Source organism: Dryobates pubescens, chromosome 22, assembly GCF_014839835.1.
Source record: "Dryobates pubescens isolate bDryPub1 chromosome 22, bDryPub1.pri, whole genome shotgun sequence".
NCBI classification, from domain to species: Eukaryota; Metazoa; Chordata; class Aves; order Piciformes; family Picidae; genus Dryobates; species Dryobates pubescens.
This window is the reverse complement of record NC_071633.1, coordinates 1,256,544-1,273,637: the sequence shown is the minus strand read 5'-3', so window position 1 is coordinate 1,273,637 and position 17,094 is coordinate 1,256,544.

Here is a 17,094-nt window from a genome sequence, read left to right as displayed (position 1 = left end):
GCTGACAGCAGCCCCCAGCACAGCCTCTGCAGCCCACAGCCAGGAGGGATGCATGCCAGCCAGAGGGGAGAGCTGCTGCCACCTGCCCCTGTGCCACCTGCCCCTGCCCCTGTGCCGCCTGCCCCTGCCCCTGTGCCACCTGCCCCTGCCCCCTGTGCCACCTGCCCCTGCCCCTGTGGCATCTGCCCTTGTGGCACCTGCCCCTGTGGCTCCCTCTTAAGCTCCTGCCCCTGTGCCACCTGCCCCTGCCCCTGTGCCACCTGCCCCTGCCCCTGCCCCCTGTGGCTCCCTCTCAAGCTCCTGCCCCCTATGGCTCCCTCTCAAGCCCCTGCCCCCTGTGGCTCCCTCTCAAGCCCCTGTCCCCTATGGCTCCCTCTCAAGCCCCTGCCCCCTGTGGCTCCCTCTCAAGCCCCTGCCCCCTGTGGCTCCCTCTCAAGCTCCTCAGCTCTCAGCCCTAGTGCAGCAAAAGCCTCTGGGAGAGCCCTGAGCAGCCCTGGGCTGGGGCTGGGGCTGGGCTGGGCAGCTGAGGGGTGGTCAGCAGCAGGTGCCAGGCTGAGTGGCACAGGGGCACCATGGCTGTGAGCTGCAGGAGGCTTCAGCTCCAATCACAGAGCCCTGGAAGGGCTGAGGGTTGGCTCTGTTGGTTGGGTTGGGTTTTGCAGGACGTTAGGGGTTGGAAGGGACCTCTGGAGAGCTCCCACTCCACCTGCCCTGCCAGGGCATGGAACCCAGCCCAGGGCACACACAACACTCCCAGGTGGGGCTGCAGAGGCTCCACAGCAGGCTGCACAACCTCCCTGGCAGCCTGCTCCGGGGCCCTGGGACCCTTCCAGCAAAGAAATTCTTCCTCAGGTTGGAAGGGAGCTCAGGGAACCAGAATGAGAGATCAGCTGCCCCGGCCCCTGCCAGGGCAGGGTTAATCTCTCATGGCTCCCTGGCTGCCAGGGCAGTGAGGTCATTCCTGAGCCTGCAGGCAGCAGGCTGGCAGCAGGCTGGCAGCAGCAGCTGCAGGGGGAGGTGCCTCAGGCACAGGCAGCCAGGCACAGGTTGCCACCTGCCTGCTCTGCCCACCTGCCACATGGCTCAGCACCGGGAGCTGAGTGTGGCCCTTGTGTGGCTCCTGTCTTCCACCAAGGGACACCTGGGGTCAAGCTCCACAGCTGGCACAGGACCCAGCCTGGGGGTGGGGTGGAAGGGACCCCTGGAGCTCACCCAGCCCAGTCCCTGCCCCAGCAGGGCACCCCCAGCAGCTTGCCCAGCAGCACAGTGCCCAGGGGGGGTTGGAAGCTCTCCACCCCAGCAGACTCCACAACCTCTCTGGGCAGCCTGCTCCAGGCCTCCAGCAGCCTCACACCAAAAAACTTTCTCCTCCTGCTCAGCTCCAACCTCCTGGCTGCCACTCTGTGCCCCTTGCTGTCCCTTGTGCTGTCCCTGGGCACTACTGAGCAGAGCCTGGCCCCAGCCTCTTGCCCCCCACAGCTCCTTTAGCTCTTGCTGAGCATTGCTCAGCTGCCCTCTGGGGCTGCTCTGCTGCAGGCTCTCAGCCCCAGGGCTCTCAGCCTTTGCTGCTCCCAGAGCTGCTCCAGGCCCCTCAGCAGCTCTGCAGCCTGCCCTGGGCTCTCTCCAGCAGCTCCCTGGCCCTCTGCAACTGGGGAGCCCAGACCTGGACCCAGTGCTGCAGCTGTGGTCTCAGCAGGGCAGAGCAGAGGGGGAATGAGAACCTCCCCTGCCCTGCTGGCCACACTCTTCCTCCTGCACCCCAGAGACCCTTGAGGCCTTCAGCACTCCCAGCTGCCTCTTCCCTGCTGAGCTGCTGCCCAGCTGGGCAGGCTGGGGCTGTGCTGGGCAAGCTGGCACTGGGCAGGCTGTGCTGGCCAGGCTGGGGCTGGGCAGGGCTGGGGCTGGGCAGGGTGGCACTGGGCAGGGTGGGGCTGGGCAGGGTGGCACTGGGCAGGGTGGCACTGGGCAGGGCTGGGGCTGGGCAGGGTGGCACTGGGCAGGGCTGGGGCTGGGCAGGATGGGGCTGGGCAGGCTGGGGCTGTGCTGTGCAAGCTGGCACTGGGCAGGCTGTGCTGGGCAGACTGGGGCTGGGCAGGGCTGGGGCTGGGCAGGCTGGGGCTGTGCTGGGCAAGCTGGCACTGGGCAGGCTGTGCTGGGCAGGGCTGGGGCTGGGCAGGGTGGCACTGGGCAGGCTGGGGCTGGGCAGGATGGGGCTGGGCAGGCTGGGGCTGTGCTGTGCAAGCTGGCACTGGGCAGGCTGTGCTGGGCAGACTGGGGCTGGGCAGGGCTGGGGCTGGGCAGGCTGGGGCTGTGCTGGGCAAGCTGGCACTGGGCAGGCTGTGCTGGGCAGGGCTGGGGCTGGGCAGGGTGGCACTGGGCAGGCTGGGGCTGGGCAGGCTGTGCTGGGCAGGGCTGGGGCTGGGCAGGGTGGCACTGGGCAGGCTGGGGCTGGGCAGGGCTGGGGCTGGGCAGGCTGGGGCTGGGCAGGGTGGGGCTGGGCAGGGTGTGATGGGCAGGGTGGGGCTGGGCAGGCTGGGGCTGGGCAGGCTGGCACTGGGCAGGCTGGGGCTGGGCAGGCTGGGGCTGGGCAGGGCTGGGGCTGGGCAGGCTGGGGCTGGGCAGGCTGGCACTGGGCAGGCTGTGCTGGGCAGGGCTGGGGCTGGACAGGGCTGGGGCTGGGCAGGCTGGGGCTGGGCAGACTGGGGCTGGGCAGGGTGGCACTGGGCAGGGCTGGGGCTGGGCAGGCTGGGGCTGGGCAGGCTGGCACTGGGCAGGCTGGCATTGGGCAGGGCTGGCATTGGGCAGGGCTGGGGCTGGGCAGGCTGGGGCTCGGCAGGCTGTGATGGGCAGGGCTGGGGCTGGGCAGGCTGGCACTGGGCAGGCTGTGCTGGGCAGGGCTGGGGCTGGCAGGCTGGCAGTGGGCAGGGCTGGCAGTGGGCAGGGCTGGGGCTGGCAGGCTGGCAGTGGGCAGGGCTGGCAGTGGGCAGGGCTGGGGCTGGCAGGCTGGCAGTGGGCAGGGCTGGCAGTGGGCAGGCTGGCACTGGGCAGGCTGGGGCTGGGCAGGCTGGCACTGGGCAGGCTGGCACTGGCAGCCCTGTGTGAGCCCAGGCAGGCTGCTCTCCCTCAGCCTCCTGCAGAACTGGTTCCAGGGCAGGCAGAGCTTTTCCCCCAGTAAAACTGGGAGGGTTCCCTCGTGTCTGAGAGCTGCAGCTGAGAGCTGCTGAGCGGCACAGAGCCTGGTGCAGGGCACAGGAGGGCCGGGGCAGCCTGGCAGCCCCTCAGCAGGCAGCGATGCCCCCAGAAGCTGCTCTGCTCTCCTCTCACTCCCCAGCAGGCTGGGGGAGGCTGGGCCGCAGGTGAATCCCAGCCACCAGAGTGCTCTGGAGCGACTGCAGGAGGCTGAGGGCTGGTTTGCAGCTCTGGAGGCACAGGCTCAGGCTGCAGAAGCTCCTGGGCTGAGCCGCAGGGGTGCAGAGCCCGCTCAGCGCTGCGCGCAGCGCCGTCCGCAGGGAGCTGTCCGCAGGGAGCTGTCCGCAGCGCAGGAGCCTGCCCCAGCTCGGCGCCACGCTGCGGCTCAGCCCTCGGGACGGCAGCAGGGACGTGCTGGGACACGATCCCCGGGGCGTGCTGAGCGCCACAGGCCGGCTGCCGGCACCAGCAGGGTGCTGGCTGGGGAGGCGGCAGCCTCCTGCCCAGGCCTCACTGCAGCACGCCAGAGCCACGGAACCGGGGCAGAGCAGCTCGGAGACCCTCCCCCCCCCTCCCCTCTGCCCCACAGAAGCCGGGGGGAGGGGGCTGCATGATCCCAAATCCACTTTGTGCTGGTGGAAGCCTCCCAGATCCCAGCAGCAGTAAGCTCTGGGGATTCAAAGGCTGCCTGCAGGGCAGCTCCGGCTAGCAGCCCCTAGGCTCATCCCTGGGTGCTGCTAATGAGGGCTGGGGAATGGCTGCCTGCTAATGCAGCAGCTCTGCACCAGCCTTAGCTTGCTCCTGGTGCCCCAGGCCACAGCTGAGATTCCATCAGTCCCTGGCATGCACAGAACATTCCTGGTCAGTGCCTCTGTGCTCTGCCCTCAGCAGCTCCCCAACAGAAGTCCACTGCCTGGAAGTGGAAAAGGCAAAACCAAGAGGCTGAGGCCAGAGAAGGAAGATGCAACACAAATGGCTCAGGTTGGAAGGGAGCTCAGAGCTCAGCCAGCTCCAGGCCCCTGCCATGGGCAGGGACACCTCCCACCAGCACAGGCTGCTCAGGGCCTCATCCAGCCTGGTCCTGAACACCTCCAGGCAGGAGGCAGCCACAGCCTCCCTGGGCAGCCTGTGCCAGAGCCTCCCCAGCCTCACTCTCAACCATTTCTTCCTCCTCTCCACTCTCAGTCTCCTCTCTGCCAGCTCAAAGCCATTGTCCCTCAGCCTGGCACTCCCAGCCCTTGGCCAGAGTCCCTCCCCAGCTCTCCTGGAGCCCTTCAGGCACTGCAAGGCTGCTCTGAGGTCTGCCTGGAGCCTTCTCTTCTCCAGGCTGCACAGCCCCAGCTCTCCCAGCCTGGCCCCACAGGGGAGGCTCTGCAGCCTCTGCTCACCTTGGTGGCCTCCTCTGGAGCCTCTCCAGCAGCTCCAGGTCCCCCTTGTGCTGGGGCCTCCATGCTGAGTTGGGAATCTCAGCCTAGGAATCTTGGAGGAGTTCTGACTTCAGCCTTGTTTAGCACTGGCCACCAAAAGCCATCAGACAGCATCTGGCTCAGGGCTGCTCAGGGCCTCATCCAGCCTGGTCCTGAACACCTCCAGGCAGGAGGCAGCCACAGCCTCCCTGGGCAGCCTGTGCCAGGGGCTCCCCAGCCTCACTGTAAGAAGTGGGCACCCTGCAAGCTGCCAAGAGTCCAGGCTGGAAATGAACATCCTGGGAGGACTGAGTCTGTGAGGGTTTGTAAAGCAGCTCCAACCCCCCCAGCTCCCAGCGACCTGAGCTGCTGCTGAGCGAGGACAAAACCCTCCCTCGGAGCGCAGTGGGCTGAGGATGGGGCTCCAAGGCACTGCCTGACCTGCAATTAGAGCTGGCAGCTCACAGGGCTCCTGCAGGGATGCCAGCAGAGCCAGTGCCAGGCAATCAGCACAGCTCCTGCACCAGCAGGCAGACCACACACCCTGTGTGCTGGCAGGAGAGGGCAGGCAGACATGGGGCACAGGGTCACAGACCTGGGCAGGCTGCTCCGGGCCTCCAGCACCCTCACACCAAACAACTCTCTCCTCCTGCTCAGCTCCTGGCTGCCACTCTGTGCCCCTGGCCCCTTGTGCTGTCCCTGGGCACCCCTGAGCAGAGCCTGGCCCCAGCCTCTTGCCCCCCACAGCTCCTTTAGCTCTTGCTGAGCATTGCTCAGCTGCCCTCTGGGGCTGCTCTGCTGCAGGCTCTCAGCCCCAGGGCTCTCAGCCTCTGCTGCTCCCAGCGCTGGGATGTTCACTGCTGCAGTGTCTCTGGGAGGAGGTTGACTCAGGGGGAAGGCCAGGCCTGGGGTCTCCCACTGGGTGTGTTTGGCTTGGGGGTCACAGACACAGGCAGTGCCTCCTGTACCGGCAAGCGTGAGCACAAACCTTCCACTGCCAAGGGCCAGCTCACTGCCTGGGGCTAACTCACAGCCTGGGTCCAGCTCACAGCCTGGGGCTAACTCACTGCCTGGGTCCAGCTCACAGCCTGGGGCTAACTCACAGCCTGGGTCCAGCTCACAGCCTGGGGCTAACTCACTGCCTGGGTCCAGCTCACTGCCTGGGTCCAGCTCACTGCCTGGGGCTAACTCACAGCCTGGGTCCAGCTCACTGCCTGGGGCTAACTCACAGCCTGGGTCCAGCTCACTGCCTGGGTCCAGCTCACAGCCTGGGTCCAGCTCACTGCCTGGGTCCAGCTCACTGCCTGGGTCCAGCTCACTGCCTGGGTCCAGCACACTGCCTGGGGCTAACTCACAGCCTGGGTCCAGCTCACTGCCTGGGTCCAGCTCACAGCCTGGGTCCAGCTCACTGCCTGGGTCCAGCTCACTGCCTGGGCCCAGCTCACTGCCTGGGTCCAGCTCACAGCCTGGGTCCAGCTCACTGCCTGGGTCCAGCTCACTGCCTGGGTCCAGCTCACTGCCTGGGTCCAGCGCACTGCCTGGGTCCAGCGCACTGCCTGGGTCCAGCTCACAGCCTGGGTCCAGCTCACTGCCTGGGTCCAGCTCACAGCCTGGGTCCAGCTCACTGCCTGGGTCCAGCTCACTGCCTGGGTCCAGCTCACTGCCTGGGGCTAACTCACAGCCTGGGTCCAGCGCACTGCCTGGGTCCAGCTCACTGCCTGGGTCCAGCTCACAGCCTGGGTCCAGCTCACTGCCTGGGTCCAGCTCACTGCCTGGGGCTAACTCACAGCCTGGGTCCAGCGCACTGCCTGGGTCCAACTCACTGCCTGGGTCCAGCTCACAGCCTGGGTCCAGCTCACTGCCTGGGTCCAGCTCACAGCCTGGGTCCAGCTCACTGCCTGGGTCCAGCTCACTGCCAGGGTCCAGCTCACTGCCTGGGGCTAACTCACAGCCTGGGTCCAGCGCACTGCCTGGGTCCAGCTCACTGCCTGGGTCCAGCTCACAGCCTGGGTCCAGCTCACTGCCTGGGTCCAGCTCACTGCCTGGGGCTAACTCACAGCCTGGGTCCAGCTCACTGCCTGGGTCTAACTTACTGCCTGGGTCCAGCTCACTGCCTGGGTCCAGCTCACTGCCTGGGTCCAGCTCACTGCCTGGGGCTAACTCACTGCCTGGGTCCAGCTCACTGCCTGGGTCCAGCGCACTGCCTGGGTCCAGCTCACAGCCTGGGTCCAGCTCACTGCTTGGGGCTAACTCACAGCCTGGGTCCAGCTCACAGCCTGGGTCCAGCTCACTGCCTGGGTCCAGCTCACTGCCTGGGTCCAGCTCACAGCCTGGGTCCAGCGCACTGCCTGGGTCCAGCTCACTGCCTGGGTCCAGCGCACTGCCTGGGTCCAGCGCACTGCCTGGGTCCAGCTCACAGCCTGGGTCCAGCTCACTGCCTGGGGCTAACTCACAGCCTGGGTCCAGCTCACTGCCTGGGTCTAACTTACTGCCTGGGTCCAGCTCACAGCCTGGGTCCAGCTCACTGCCTGGGTCCAGCTCACAGCCTGGGTCCAGCTCACTGCCTGGGTCCAGCTCACTGCCTGGATCCAGCTCACAGCCTGGGTCCAGCTCACAGCCTGGGTCCAGCTCACAGCCTGGGTCCAGCTCACGGCCTGGGTCCAGCTCACTGCCTGGGTCCAGCTCACTGCCTGGGTCCAGCTCACAGCCTGGGTCCAGTGCACTGCCTGGGTCCAGCTCACAGCCTGGGTCCAGCTCACAGCCTGGGTCCAGCGCACTGCCTGGGTCCAGCGCACTGCCTGGGTCCAGCTCACAGCCTGGGTCCAGCTCACTGCCTGGGGCCAACTCACAGCCTGGGTCCAGCTCACTGCCTGGGTCTAACTTACTGCCTGGGTCCAGCTCACAGCCTGGGTCCAGCGCACTGCCTGGGTCCAGCTCACTGCCTGGATCCAGCTCACAGCCTGGGTCCAGCGCACTGCCTGGGTCCAGCGCACTGCCTGGGTCCAGCTCACTGCCTGGGTCCAGCGCACTGCCTGGGTCCAGCGCACTGCCTGGGTCCAGCTCACAGCCTGGGTCCAGCTCACTGCCTGGGTCCAGCGCACTGCCTGGGTCCAGCTCACAGCCTGGGTCCAGCGCACTGCCTGGGTCCAGCTCACAGCCTGGGTCCAGCTCACTGCCTGGGTCCAGCGCACTGCCTGGGTCTAACTTACTGCCTGGGTCCAGCTCACTGCCTGGGTCCAGCTCACTGCCTGGGGCTAACTCACAGCCTGGGTCCAGCTCACTGCCTGGGTCCAGCTCACTGCCTGGGTCCAGCTCACTGCCTGGGTCCAGCTCACTGCCTGGGTCCAGCGCACTGCCTGGGGCTAACTCACAGCCTGGGTCCAGCTCACTGCCTGGATCCAGCTCACTGCCTGGGTCCAGCGCACTGCCTGGGTCCAGCTCACAGCCTGGGTCCAGCTCACAGCCTGGGTCCAGCGCACTGCCTGGGTCCAGCTCACTGCCTGGGTCCAGCGCACTGCCTGGGTCCAGCGCACTGCCTGGGTCCAGCTCACTGCCTGGGTCCAGCTCACTGCCTGGGTCCAGCTCACTGCCTGGGTCCAGCTCACAGCCTGGGTCCAGCTCACTGCCTGGGTCCAGCTCACTGCCTGGGTCCAGCGCACTGCCTGGGTCCAGCGCACTGCCTGGGTCCAGCTCACAGCCTGGGTCCAGCTCACTGCCTGGGTCTAACTTACTGCCTGGGTCCAGCTCACAGCCTGGGTCCAGCTCACTGCCTGGGTCCAGCTCACTGCCTGGGTCCAGCTCACAGCCTGGGTCCAGCGCACTGCCTGGGTCCAGCTCACTGCCTGGGTCCAGCTCACTGCCTGGGTCCAGCGCACTGCCTGGGTCCAGCTCACTGCCTGGGTCCAGCTCACTGCCTGGAGCTAACTCACAGCCTGGGTCCAGCTCACTGCCTGGGTCTATCTTACTGCCTGGGTCCAGCTCACAGCCTGGGTCCAGCTCACTGCCTGGGTCCAGCTCACAGCCTGGGTCCAGCTCACAGCCTGGGTCCAGCGCACTGTCTGGGTCCAGCTCACTGCCTGGATCCAGCTCACAGCCTGGGTCCAGCTCACTGCCTGGGTCCAGCTCACAGCCTGGGTCCAGCTCACTGTCTGGGTCCAGCTCACTGCCTGGATCCAGCTCACAGCCTGGGTCCAGTGCACTGTCTGGGTCCAGCTCACTGCCTGGATCCAGCTCACAGCCTGGGTCCAGCTCACTGCCTGGGTCTAACTTACTGCCTGGGTCCAGCTCACAGCCTGGGTCCAGCTCACAGCCTGGGTCCAGCTCACAGCCTGGGTCCAGCGCACTGCCTGGGTCCAGCGCACTGCCTGGGTCCAGCTCACTGCCTGGGTCCAGCGCACTGCCTGGGTCCAGCTCACTGCCTGGGTCCAGCTCACTGCCTGGGTCCAGCGCACTGCCTGGGCCCAGCTCACAGCCTGGGTCCAGCTCACAGCCTGGGTCCAGCTCACTGCCTGGGTCCAGCTCACTGCCTGGGTCCAGCGCACTGCCTGGGTCCAGCTCACAGCCTGGGTCCAGCTCACTGCCTGGGTCCAGCGCACTGCCTGGGTCTAACTTACTGCCTGGGTCTAACTTACTGCCTGGGTCCAGCTCACTGCCTGGGTCCAGCTCACAGCCTGGGTCCAGCTCACTGCCTGGGGCTAACTCACAGCCTGGGTCCAGCGCACTGCCTGGGGCTAACTCACAGCCTGGGGCTAACTCACAGCCTGGGTCCAGCTCACTGCCTGGGTCCAGCTCACAGCCTCGGTCCAGCGCACTGCCTGGGTCCAGCGCACTGCCTGGGTCCAGCGCACTGCCTGGGGCTAACTCACAGCCTGGGTCCAGCTCACTGCCTGGGTCCAGCTCACAGCCTGGGTCCAGCTCACTGCCTGGGTCCAGCTCACTGCCTGGGTCCAGCGCACTGCCTGGGTCCAGCTCACAGCCTGGGTCCAGCTCACTGCCTGGGTCCAGCTCACAGCCTGGGTCCAGCTCACTGCCTGGGTCCAGCGCACTGCCTGGGGCTAACTCACAGCCTGGGTCCAGCTCACTGCCTGGGTCCAGCTCACAGCCTGGGTCCAGCTCACAGCCTGGGTCCAGCGCACTGCCTGGGTCCAGCGCACTGCCTGGGGCTAACTCACAGCCTGGGTCCAGCTCACTGCCTGGGTCCAGCTCACTGCCTGGGTCCAGCGCACTACCTGGGTCCAGCTCACAGCCTGGGTCCAGCGCACTGCCTGGGTCCAGCGCACTGCCTGGGGCTAACTCACAGCCTGGGTCCAGCTCACTGCCTGGGTCCAGCTCACAGCCTGGGTCCAGCTCACTGCCTGGGTCCAGCTCACTGCCTGGATCCAGCTCACAGCCTGGGTCCAGCGCACTGCCTGGGTCCAGCGCACTGCCTGGGTCCAGCTCACAGCCTGGGTCCATCTCACTGCCTGGGTCCAGCTCACTGCCTGGGTCCAGCTCACTGCCTGGGTCCAGCTCACTGCCTGGGCCCAGCTCACTGCCTGGGTCCAGCTCACTGCCTGGGTCCAGCTCACTGCCTGGGCCCTCTGCAGCAGTGTGATGGTTTGGGGACAGCACAGAGGAAGGTTTTGTTGAATGCTTGAGGGTTGAGCAATTCATTCAGGAGCTGTGGATTCATCACTGCAGATCTCTCCCGGTCAGACCCTTCCGAACAGCCCCTTGGCAGCCAGGACTCAGTGGCCTTCTGTTTGGTCCCAGGTGGCTTTCTGCTCCCCAGCCTCAGGGATGTCTGAGAGGCCCCTGGGAGGATGGCAATGCAGAACCTCCCAGCTCTGTGTGTCTTGTGGCCAAGGCTCTCCTGGCCTGATCTGCAGGCAGGATTAACTCACAGACTTTGCCCAGTCTCTGGGAACTGTTTCAGCACAGCTGCTTTGAGATCCCTTTCCTTCCTCTCATGGCATCTGGAGCAGGGCCAGAGACGGGAGCTGAGCTGGGGAAGGCTCTGCAGAGCAGGGCTGGGGAGCAGCAGCTGAGGGAGCTGGGGGGGTTCAGCCTGGAGCAGAGGAGGCTGAGGGAGACCTCATTGCTCTCTGCAGCTCCCTGAGAGGAGGCTGCAGGGAGCTGGGCTTGGGCTCTGCTCCCCAGGCTCAGGGGACAGAAGGAAAGGAACTGGCCTGGAATTGTGCCAGGGGAGGCTTGGGTTGGAGAGGAGGAAAAATGTCTTTGGTGGCAGAGTGGTCAGGGCCTGGCAGAGGCTGCCCAGGGGGGTGGTGGAGTCCCCATGCCTGGAGGGGTTCCTGTGGCCAGCTGGGGCCAGGGCTTGGTGGCCATGGTGGGGCTGGGCTGGTGTTGGCCTGGAGGATCTCAGAGGCCTTTTCCAGCCCAATCAGTTCCATGGTTCTGTGCTTCCATGACAGCCTCTAGAAGCTTGTGCCCCCCTCTGTCCCAGTGAACTCCACAAGGCTGCCAGACCTCCAGAGACTGATTCCACTCAGAACTTGTAAAAGAGTAGGGAAACCCAAGCCAGAAAGGGGGAGGTGGAGGAGGATGGAGACTGCCTGAGAATGGAATCCAGGTTCAGAGCAGAGCTGGTTCCCTCCCTGACATCTGCAGGGTTGCCTCAGTTGGGCCTTGTGGTTCTGAGCACCCAGCCTTGTTTTGAAGGCTTCCTGCTTCTGCCCTTCAGCTTTGATTCAAGCACCAGACAGGCCCAGGAGGCTCCTGGGCTGCACCCACCCTAAGATGAATGGAATGGAATGGAATGGAATGGAATGGAATGGAATGGAATGGAATGGAATGGAATGGAATGGAATGGAATGGAATGGAATGGAACGGAATGGAATAGAATAGAATAGAATAGAATAGAATAGAATAGAATAGAGCAGGTTGGAAGAGACCCTCAAGATCATCAAGTCCAACCTATCATCCAACACCACCTAATCAGCTAACCCATGGCACCAAGCACCCTATCAAGTCTCCTCCTAAGCACCTCCAGGGATGGGGACTCCACCACCTCCCTGGGCAGCACATTCCCAGGGCCAATCTCTCTGGCTGGGAAGAATTTCTTCCTCACCTCCAGCCTAAACCTCCCCTGGCACAGCTTGAGACTGTGTCCTCTTGTTCTGGTGCTGGGTGCCTGGGAGAAGAGCCCAACCCCCACCTGGCTCCAGCCTCCCTGCAGGGAGTTGCAGAGAGCAAGAAGGTCTCCCCTGAGCCTCCTCCTCTCCAGGCTAAGCAGCCCCAGCAAGTGAAGCGCTGCTGAGAGCTGCTGTGCGGCGGTGCTGCGCGGCCGGCGGTGAGCAAGGAGCAGGTCTGAGCTCCCTGCCTTGCTATAGCAACAAAGCAGCTCCTGATGCTCATCTCTGTCCTCTTTCCTGAGCTGGTTGCCATGGCAAGTGACTTGTGCCAGGCTGGAAGATGCTAAAAGGAAGCAATGTGCGTTGCCTGGGAGGCTGAGGATGCTGCAGGGGCTCCGTCGCTGCCAGCCTCGAGCCGCGGGGCCCGCGGCGAGGAGAGCGTCCCCGGGGAAGCGTTTCCCGAGGCTGCTGCAGCTGCAGGAGCAACAGAGGAAGAAATGAGGCACACTGTGGTGCTGAGGGGAAGCAAACCTCAGGGGGGGCTCTGCTTTGTGTTCTCAGAGGCAGCATGAAGGAGAACATTGCTCCAGCAAGGCCAAGCCAGCAGCCTCTGGCAGTGTGTAAGGACAGCAGGGGATGAGGGAAGGCCAGCAGGGAACGAGGGAAGGGCAGCAGGGGCTGAGGGAAAGCCAGCAGGGAACAAGGGAAGGCCAGCAGGGAACAAGGGAAGGCCAGCAGGGAACGAGGGAAGGGCAGCAGGGGACAAGGGAAGGGCAGCAGGGGACAAGGGAAGGGCAGCAGGGAATGAGGGAAGGGCAGCAGGGAACGAGGGAAGGGCAGCAGGGGACGAGGGAAGGGCAGCAGGGGATGAGGGAAGGGCAGCAGGGAACGAGGGAAGGCCAGCAGGGAACGAGGGAAGGCCAGCAGGGGATGAGGGAAGGGCAGCAGGGGACGAGGGAAGGGCAGCAGGGGACAAGGGAAGGGCAGCAGGGAACGAGGGAAGGGCAGCAGGGAACGAGGGAAGGCCAGCAGGGGATGAGGGAAGGGCAGCAGGGGACGAGGGAAGGGCAGCAGGGAACGAGGGAAGGGCAGCAGGGGACGAGGGAAGGCCAGCAGGGGACAAGGGAAGGGCAGCAGGGAACGAGGGAAGGGCAGCAGGGGACAAGGGAAGGGCAGCAGGGGACGAGGGAAGGGCAGCAGGGAACGAGGGAAGGGCAGCAGGGGACAAGGGAAGGGCAGCAGGGGACGAGGGAAGGGCAGCAGGGGACGAGGGAAGAGCAGCAGGGAACGAGGGAAGGGCAGCAGGGGACGAGGGAAGGGCAGCAGGGAACGAGGGAAGGGCAGCAGGGGACGAGGGAAGGGCAGCAAGGGACGAGGGAAGGGCAGGAGGGTCCATCTGTGAGACACTGGGAAAGCCTTTGACAGAGGCCCCAGCAGCAGCCCCCTCCCCAAGCTGGAGAGGTGTGGGTTTGATGGGTGGGCTGTGCAGTGGATAAGGAATTGGTGGGATGAACACATCCAAAGGGCAGTGGTCAATGGCTCCAGATGGAGACAGGTGACAAGTGCTGTCCCTCAGGGATCTGCACTGGGACCACTGCTGTTCAATACCTTCATCAGTGCCACAGAGAGAGACTGAGGCACCCTGAGCAAGCCTGCAGCTGGCACCAGCCTGGGGGCTGGGCTTGGTAAGGACAGGATGGAGCCTTCCAGAGGGACCTGCACAGGCTCCAGAGGTGGCTGAGGAGAGCCTCAGGAGGCTCAGGAAGGCAAAGTGCAAGGTCCTGCACCTAGCTCAGGGCAACCCTCAGCACCCATCCAGGCTGGGGGGGAGGAGGCTGAGAGCAGCCCTGCAGAGAAGGCCTTGGGGGTGAAGCTGGGGGGGAGAAGCTGGAGAGGAGGCAGCAATGGGCACTGGCAGCACAGGAGGCCAAGGGCAGCCTGGGCTGCAGCCAAAGCAGTGTGGCCAGGGCTGGAGAGAGGATCCTGCCCCTCTGCTCTGCTCTGGGGAGACCTCACCTGCAGGGCTGGGGCCAGCTGTGGGGCACCCAGCACAAGAGAGACCTGGAGCTGCTGGAGAGGCTCCAGAGGAGGCCACAGAGATGCTCAGAGGCTGCAGAGCCTCTGCTGTGGGGCCAGGCTGGGAGAGTTGGGGCTGTGCAGCCTGGAGAGGAGAAGGCTGCAGGGAGAGCTCAGAGCTGCAGTTCAGTATCTGCAGGGGAGCTGCAGGCAGATGGGGAGGGTGTTGTAGTTTGAGCTGGGTGCCCCCCTGGTGCATTCACTTCCTGTGTCCAGAAGTCCAGCCCAGAGGGATGGACACAGGAAATTGTGTATTTCCTACCATAATTCTTTGCACCACTATAAGATCCAGTGCGGAGTCTGGCACTTCCTCTTTCCTTCCCTCTCCGAGACTTGGTAACTGGGGGAGAGATCTCCCGGCCATGGGCCTGATTAGGCCCAAGGCCACAGGGGGATGGGCAGTCTCAGGCCTGGCCAGCTGAGACTAGCCCAGCAGAGGGAGGGGGAAGAAGGAGCCCTGGGGGTTTTGCATGCACCCTCAGGTGGGGATGGGATCTTTCTTTGTCACTGCGCTTTGGGTTTTCTGTAACATTCACTGCTTTCTATTTAAACTTTCATCACCTTTGCAATCCGTTTGCCTGAGTCGTTATTTCTGCCTGTGGTGGGGAGGGGACCTGCCCCAACCCATTACAGAGGGACTGCTCAGGAGGGGCTGTGGGGATAGGCCAAGGGGCAAGGGTTTGGCACTGGAGCAGGGCAGAGTCAGGTTGGACACCAGGAGGGAGTTGTGCCCAGGGAGGCTGGGGAGACTCTGGCACAGGCTGCCCAGGGAGGTGCTGGAGGCTCCATCCCTGGAGCCATTCAGGCTCAGCCTGGCTGTGTCCCTGGGCAGCCTGCTCTGGCTGGAGCTGTCCCTGCTGCCCATGGCAGGGGGTGGCACAGGATGCCCTTGGAGGCTCCCTCCCAGCCTGATGCCATCTGTGAAGCTGTGCCTCATAAAGATTGATGTTTCCATACTGTGGGTAGAGCCTGCATCTACAGCTGCTGAGCAGCTCAGCTCCCAACTAAACTCCTGGTGCAGGTTTGTCTGCCCCACAGAGAGCAGTGGCTGGGACTCTCCCCTTGCAGAGGTTGGAAAGGGAATGGCAATACCAAGGACTCATTTTTGGGGTCACAGCACCTACAGAAAACCAGTGATGAACCTTCCCAGGCTGAACTTCAGCAGGCTGTGACAGCTGATGACTGCATAAGTGTGGCCACGACTTAGAGCCTCCCACCTGCCAGCTACAGACAGCTTGGTGAAGCCAGCCAGGGAAGACTGAAGGCATTGGGCTGATGGAAGAGCTCTTCAGCCTCAGGCTGTGCTTTGGCAGCATGGGAGGCTCTGCTCTTCCTCTTTGTTGCTGCATGGCATGCTAGTGGGCCCAGAACCCCAGCTGCCTGCCTCTCCTGGGAAGCAGAGCTGGCAGTGGGCAGCAGCACTGCAGCACCTCCAGAGCTTCTAGAAGGCTCTGCCTGCCTTGAGATTTGCTGGAGGACACAGGAGCTGCTGTCTGGTGGGTAGCTGGTGGAGTTTGATGCCACTCCAGCTGGAGGCACAATGGGATCATAGCATCACAGAGGGGCTCAGGTTGGAGGGCAGCTCAGAAATCATCTGCTCCAAGCCCTGCCATGGGCAGGGACACCTCCCACCAGCACAGGCTGCTCAGGGCCTCATCCAGCCTGGCCTTCAACACCCCCAGGCAGGAGACAGCCACAGCCTCCCTGGGCAGCCTGTGCCAGAGTCTCCCCAGCCTCACACTGAACAACTTCTTCCTCAGCTCCACTCTAACCCTGCTCTGCCTCAGCTCCAAACCATTCCCCCTGGGCCTGGCTCCAGACCCCCTCAGCCAAAGTCTCTCTGCAGCCTTCCTGCAGGATCCCTTCAGGTCCTGGCAGCAGCTCTGAGGTGCCCCTGGAGCCTTCTCCTCTGCAGGCTGCACAGCCCCAGCTCCCTCAGCCTGTGCTCCCAGCAGAGCTGCTGCAGCCCTGGCAGCATCTCTGTGGCCTCCTCTGGGCTCCCTGCAGCAGCTCTGAGTCCTTCTGCTGCTGGGGACAGCAGAGCTGGAGGCAGGGTTGGAGGTGAGGTCTGAGCAGAGCCCAGGGGCAGAATCCCCTCTGCTGCCCTGCTGCCCACCCTGCCCTGGCTGCAGCCCAGCACCCAGCTGCCTGAGGGCTGCAGGAGGCACTGCTGGCTCCTGGGGAGCTGCTCAGCACCCAGCACCCCCAAGGCCTTTCCTTCAGGGCTGCTCCTAAACCAGCCTGGATTTGGATGAGTTAGCAGAGCAACCTTCTTGTGGTGGCATTTGCAGTGCAAAAAGAGGATCCTGTCCTCCAGAGGCCTCAGGCAGGCCTTTGTCCTGGGATTAAACTCAAGTTTAGAAAGGAAGAATCTCTTCATGCAGAATGACCTCACAGGCAGGCTAGAACCTCCTCCCTGGAGGTGTTCAGGACCAGGCTGGATGAGGCCCTGAGCAGCCTGTGCTGGTGGGAGGTGTCCCTGCTCATGGCAGGGGCTGGAGCTGGCTGGGCTTTGAGGTCCCCTCCAACCCATGCTGTGATTCTGTGACTCTGAGCCTCATGGTTTTGATAGAATTATAGAATTGGTTGAGTTGGAAAAGGCCTCTGAGATCCTTGAGTCCAGCCCTTTCCTTAGGACACAAAGTCAGATTCACTTTGGAAAAGGCCTAAGAAGAGCAGAGGGGAAAATAAGAGCTGGGAACCCCTCTGCAGAAGCAGAGTGTTGGAGCTAGATGATCTTTGAAGGCTCCTTCTAGCCCAAAGCAGCCTGTGATTGTGTGGCTGAGTCAGCACCAGGTGATGCCACCTCTGTCTGCACACAACAAGTAGTCCTCAGCTATCTGATGTGATCTGGCACTGAAGAATCAGCAAGAAAGAGGCAGTTCTGCTCCTATCTTCTGCTGTTTCCTGCTTCTTGTAGGTCACTAGGAAGCCCCCAAAGCATGCAGCCTATGAGGGAGCTGGGGTTGCTTAGCCTGCAGAAGAGGAGGCTCAGGGGAGACCTCATTGCTCTCTGCAACTCCCTGAAGGGAGGTTGGAGCCAGGTGGGGGTTGGGCTCTTCTCCCAGGCAGCCAGCACCAGAACAAGAGGACACAGTCTCAAGCTGTGCCTGGGGAGGTTCAGGCTGGAGGTTAGGAAGAAATTCTTCATAGAGAGATTGGCCCTGGAATGTGCTGCCCAGGGAGGTGGTGGAGTCCTCACCCCTGGAGGTGTTTAGGAAGAGCCTGGCTGAGGCCCTTGGGGCCATGGTCTGGTCGAGCAGTTAGGGTTGGGTGCTAGGTTGGACTCGATGATCTTGGAGGTCTCTTCCAACCTGGCTGATTCTGTGACTCTGATGCTCGGCCACCGCTGT